This window comes from Cupressus sempervirens, chromosome 3 (genome assembly GCF_028749045.1).
Source record: "Cupressus sempervirens isolate cs-2001-9-10 chromosome 3, ASM2874904v1, whole genome shotgun sequence".
Taxonomy (NCBI): Eukaryota; Viridiplantae; Streptophyta; class Pinopsida; order Cupressales; family Cupressaceae; genus Cupressus; species Cupressus sempervirens.
Genome location: NC_143120.1, coordinates 1,017,782,112 through 1,017,788,916, shown reverse-complemented (window position 1 = coordinate 1,017,788,916; position 6,805 = coordinate 1,017,782,112).

Sequence of the window (6,805 nt, the reverse complement as noted above, 5' to 3'; positions counted from 1 at the left end):
ATTAAAAAATGAGTTGCAAACCTAAGCATTTCTAGCAGAGGAGTCTTTTTCAAACCAACTTTTTAGGGGTTTTTGAAAAGCAAAATAGGCAATGTTATATATCGTCAGAGTCGAGAAAAGATGAGCTATCCATTTTTGGAGTCAAATTTTGCACAAGTAGCAATGTGTTTGAGCTATACTAGGTTTTCTCCCAGGTTCCTAGATTGTAACCATATTCAGGTATGAAAGTTCAGAATTGAATTCTAGTGAAGAAATTACTTGAATGTGGTTAAAAGATAGTTGAAATGCAGTTTGTGTCAAATTTTGATAGTGTTCATTTAGTGAAAATAGAGATTTCACCAGCATTTCAATGGTTAAATTAGATATTTTGGTGACTCAGCAAGGTTTCATCATTTCAATAAAGATATTTTGCAAGTCAGTAACAAAAATGATGAAACAAGATCAGATCAGAATGGGAGATGGAAGGAAGAAGTTATTCAGTTATAAAGGATTGCATTTCAAATGGACACTTGTCACTTGAAGATCAGATCCGAGATTCTTTCCTTTGCTATATCTTTCTATCTTTCATTCTTTCTAGGGGTTCTAGTTTTTTTGACTGAGAGACCATTTATGGTTCCAATCTTGAGTTCTTTCAAATATGTGATACCATTTTTCTCAATGTTCTTTCTGTTATGAACAACATATTGTATTCCTTTTGAGGCATTTGTATTACAGAGTCATTCTATGTGTATTTTCTAAATTTTGATATGCAGATGATGTATTTTTTCCAAGGAAATTAATGCAAGAGTTTTACCTTAGTTTCATTCTGATTCTCATCTCCTGCTTCTATTATTTGTAATGTTATGTGTTTAAGAACTAAGAGCTTGAACCCAGTTACATCCCCTTAAGGTTATATATTAGAATAGATTTGCTGTTGGAACAAAGGTCCAAGTAAATGCTTGTTTATACTGATAGGATTGCAGGTTACACCAGAAGGATATCTACAAGTGTGGCCCTTATGCTGGCTTCTTCCCTTAGTAATTCTACTTGCATATCAGTTAGAAATCTTTCTTTGTGTAATGAGTAGAACTATAGCTTGGATCAAGTGACATATAATGTACACTTTCCTTTAGATCTTCATCTATCTTGGAGATTTTATCTTTAATTTCTTAAGTAAAGATAGATGTATCACATAGTTTACCAAATAGAGAAGTGACATTTTTTTTAGAGGTTTGCAATGAGCTTAAAATAATAGAAAATTCTATTTTCTATATGGAAATCTTTTGCACAACTAGCTCCAATACTTTATTTTTGAATTTCTTCTCTACTCTTTGCAACAATTTTTCTTTCGCATTCAGATCTTCATTAAATTTCCAAACCACTTCTGCTAATTGAGCTAAAATAGGTTGAGAAGTATCAACATCAATATTGAGTGTATCTACAATAATGTTCTTTGCATCTTATAGCACTTGATGTTCTCTATTTCTCTCTTCTCTAAGCCTCTATTGCTTAGCTTTCTTCTACAAAAGCTCTCCTACTATATGCATTTGATTAGGATTCAGAGTAGACATATCCCAATTTGGAATAACTATATTCTCATCAAGATCAATGTCTTCTTCCTTATCTTTGCCTTTACTAGAAACCTTAGTATTTAGTTGAGGCTTACTCTCAACTATCTTTGTATTGACTATTTGCGTAATTGGAATAGTAACAATAGTGGAAATGGAAGGACTAAAAACAAAAGTAGATATTGTATTGATTAATGAAATACCTTGTTGCTAAGTAGTCAAAATTGATGAAAGAGGAAACACTGACTGCTCAGTAGATGAAGTGCTGGTCACTTTAGTCAATGAAGTACTGAGCTATACAGGTGAAAAGATTGGTTGAGTGCTTGGATTTACAGTTTTTGTCACAACCAACTTGACAGTAGCTTTCTCTAAGCTTGATGGCTTTAAATATTTACTGAAAGAGTGAGGAAGTGAGGCTATAACTCCTGCTGTAATCTTTTCAGAGCTAGTTTCCTCAATGCTCTAAATCTTAGGGAGATTCTCCTTAGTAGCTTCGTATTCTTGCTCCTCAACATCTTTATTCTCATCAATTTCTTCTTCTTCGTTATTATTTTCCTCTTCTTCCTTGTTATCTTCATCATCATCATCTGTATCACTAACATGAATAAAAAAATCACTTTTGTGATGAAGATTGTAGATGTTGTTCAATGTATTAGTGGCATTCTTCACCAAATGTTCAATGGCATTGATCAATATAAAGCAAGTGTTAAATTTTAAAGTAAGTTTTTCTTCATTTTTCTTTATAGACTCTTTTACTTCTTTTTCATTTAGACTCAGCATGAGTTTCCTCAGAGTCTGCTCATATATGTCCTTTTTAGTTTTCTTGGCTTGTTCCCACCTTGGCTTAATTCTTTCAATTGGTTTATTGAGAACCTACTGTACAAGTTTGTTAGGTGAATATTTCCATTTATCTATCTTGGACATAATCATGTCTTCAACTTGCTTCTTATCTTCTACATTTCTGGTCTCATACCTCAATGATTTAAAATTTTCCATGCCATCTCAATAATCAATATCTTTCATTTTTTCTTGAAATGTCGGTGGAGGCCATTTGAAAACAATATCCTGTACTTCTTCACCCAATTTAAACTTTTTTTATAGATGTTCTTCTTGTGAATACTATAGTAGATGACATGGTAGGTTTGGTTATAGTAACCTTACCTTTCTACTTGATTGGTTCTTCTTCTTTTGATTTTTCCTCATCTTCTACATCATTTTCAATCACATCACCTCCTTTACATTCTATCATTCGGAGAGTAGAACTAGTTTATCTTAGTTTTGCTATCCTTTTCTTTCCTTTCCTAATAGACTGAGGAAGTTTTATCTCTAGTTCAATTCTAGCTTTGGCTTCATCATATGTACCAAAATATGTAGCATTTTGATCTATAGGTTCATTCAATAATGCCTCAATGATATCCCTAATGTCATTAATATTAACCTCATAGCCTAGAGGCTTGACCCATACCACTCTCAGTTTGACTTCTTGTATGTACACTTTCTCACAATATACCATAAAACAAACATCATCCTTGTAGTCTTCTACAAGTTTCTTAGGTATTTTGAATCTATTATTCATCTTATCCTTGAATGAATCTAAGTAGTTTTCCATGATAGTGGCATAATTTTCACCCATCTCTACTATATACTCATTGATTTGATGTAGCATAGATACATCTTTTCTCCATACAACTATACCTTTTGAAGGGAAAATTTTTTGTACAAAGAAGAATAAACAAGTTAAAAGTGAACTGAACTTACATGTGTTATTCTTTGAAGTTCTAATGTTTTTCATGCTTTTGTTGAATTATTTCAAGATCAACTCAGCAAGGTCAAAGGAAAGGTTGTTCTTCACCACTTTGAAAGTGAAATCCACTATGTCACATGATACATTGTTGAGTCAACTAGAGCTATATATTTTGTGTTCTATTATGTGAATTCCAAACTTTAGCTCCATCTTAGCTACACAACTGATCTTCATACCTCTTTTATCCCATTCAACAAGAGTTTTCTTTTTTCATTTCTACCCAACTTAGGGTTTTGGTAGTCTTATCTTTGGCCAATATTGGGATCCCTATGATTTGATGAATCATTTTTTTCATTATGAGAATAGGTTGCTCCAACCATAACTGCCCATTGTGCACATGGCTAGGGATAAACCTTATCCATTTTATCTAAAATTCTTGAGGAATGTGTGGAATGTGTGTTAAACCATTGGTTTCTAGGTGTTGATGCTCAGATTTTAAGACACCAATCAAACACAAATTTTCCAAAGTTTCATCCATTTCTAGGATTCCTATGTGTTGAATTAAATAGAGAAAATGCAAATGAATATCATTAACCAATATTACCTTAGGTGGAATCTATGAGTTTCTGTAATTACCGAACTCAACTTGAAATCAGGTGCTTTCCACTCAACTCCTCAAACTAACATCTTAGATCCTTTCTTGGTTTTGTTGTTGGAGGATACCATTTCTCAGTAGGGTCTATGTAAAATATGGAAAACCTTAACAAAAATTCATATAGATCACTTGGATGCATAGAAATCGCTTCTTTGTGTATATCTCTTGAAAATTCATAGTGACAAATGAATTTGATTTCACCCTTTTAACACATTTCACTTTCCAATCACCATAAATGCTTAGTACATTCACTTTCTTGATGAAAAATAGTCTTCCACTTAGTTTGAATTAATTTCTTGATAGAGCCATTCTTAACTTAGTATCCAAATAATGACTTAGATACACCCAAGCTTGCTCAGCAAGGTCTTGCAACCTGACCTAGCTTGGTAAGGTCTAGAATTTCCTTAGACACTCATTGATCCCTTTGCATCTTGAATGCTAATAAGGGTCTTTTCTTTTAGGTTGATTGAAATTAATGTAGGATGTCTACTTTAGAATCTTAGTTACAATTATCCTTGTGGGAGATCAAGTAGAAATTTTTAAGTCACCCAATTCTTGAGTAATATGTGCTTCATTGCTCAGACTTGCATTTGTAGAAGATTTTAGAATCCACTACTATCTTATTTTTTTTCTAATTTTGTCAGCCTTGGCTTTCTTTTCATCTTCAATTCTTCTAGTGTTCATACAGTTCTTGGCAAGATGTCCAAGCTCTATACAAATAAAACATGTTCTAGTGGAGTCTCTTATCCTGATGTGATATTTTACACATTTTATTCCAATGTGTCCAAATTCTCCATAGGAATGACATCTACACCATGTATTGTAGTCCCAACCAATATAACATTTACAATCTTTTCTATTGGATTCAATATCTTGGTTTTGCATTAAGAAGATTTGTGCCCATACTTCTTGCATTTGTGACATTTGCCTTTAAATTTAGGTTTCTCTTTGCATTCATTAGCTCTATGACCATGCTTATTACAATTGTAGCATTTTCCATTGAATTTAGTTTTACTAGTCCTCAAACATTTGTTTGATGTATGACCTAGTTTACCACAGTGATTGCAAGTAGGTCTTTAATTCTTTTAAGCTCCTTGCTTGGATGATTCACCTTCTTCTATATATCCAATTCTACCTTTTCCTTTCTATATGTATTGGATTTTCTCATTTAATTGATTCATGTTTGCTTGAGATTCCAACATCCTCTCATTGGTCTCCTTTTTAGTATTTAGATCATTCTACAATCTTTCATTCTCTAATCTTAGATTCATGATTTCTTCATTTTCATTAATAAGTTGATTAATGATGTCTACCTATTGAAGGGATATATGCTAAATTTTATTATTCTTTCCCTCTAATTATTCTTTTATCTTGTTTTTCTCTTCCACAACTTCACACAATCTTACTAACTAAATTTCTTGTTCTCTTTTCAGTTTTCTAACTTCTTCTTAAAGGTTACCATTCTTTTCTAATAGTTCTCTAATTGCTTCATTGGATTCATTTGAATTACTTTCTAAATTAATATATTCAATTCTTTCTTCAGTGCAGATTTTTTCATTCATTTTTACAGTAAGATATTTTTTTCTTTTTAGGAATTGAGCAAGTTGCTCCTTTCCTTTCTTGAGTTTCACAATAGCCAATTCCAAATCTAGTTTTTCATTGTCAATAGCCTTATCAAGTTTGAATAGCTCCATTGCCTCTAATATTTTCTCAACTTGTTAAACTACTTCTTTGAGAACCACAAAGTTCTAATTGCAATTTTTTGAAATATGAGATAGGCTAAGTTACTGAGAGGGGAGGGGTGAATCAGTAACTAATAAAACTTAATCTTTATTCACCAATTAATTCTTCATATGTATTCTGATCTAATTGCATGCATGAAAAATTGAAAACATTAACATATTTAGAACACTTTAACACACAATATGGTGACCTAGAAACCTTCCAAATAGAAAGAAAACCTAGGGCAGGGATGATACCCACAAGCTTTAGTAGTGCAATATAAGGTTGGCCTATTAAGGCTTACAATGATCACTTCTAATGAGCTACCATGTTAGGAGCAATAACAACTGCTAGGTCCACCTTACAAAAGGATTTACAAACATGTAATCAAGTATGCACTTGGTAAAGGGATTTACAAAAGACTTTTAAGTCTACCTTGTGAAAGTATTTAACTATTCCACCTATTAGGATGAACCAGTGGTTGATCTTTGAACTACAACCTTGATTTGCTGAATGAGATTCCTTTGGAGTGTAATGATCACCTTGTTGTGATAGATAAATCTTTGATTCTCCTTATACTTCTTGTAGCCTTTGTACTTCTTCTCTTCTCTCTATATATATTTTTTATTCGTACAAAATCTATATTTCTATGTGGTATAATACATTACATATTTAGCAATCCAATTTATAATTCATCAAAGTTGGCTATAAGACAAGTTTAACCATAATACAAAAAGTCAACCCATTTGTAGGTACTCAAGTTCTGAAGACAAAGTCAGTGAGGTTCTAACACTTGGCAACCATTGCCAATGCTTGACATTATCATGCATTCAGTAGATGTCGAAGCTTGTCTCATACTAATCACTTCCAAATAGTCTAAACTCAGTCTATACTAGTGAGTTGGTGAATACTACAAAACTTGGCATATAAATTGAATCACTTGGTTGAGATTGCATAGCTTGGTCAATACTAGATTCACATTGTGGAAATTATGAACTCAGTAAATAATAGAGAACTTAGCTTTCACTGAGGAACTCGATAAACACTATGAAGCTCAGTTTACATTGATATTTACCAACTTGGTAGATACTACTCAACAAGAATTGAATATTGTTCCTAAAACTTGGTAGTGACTGT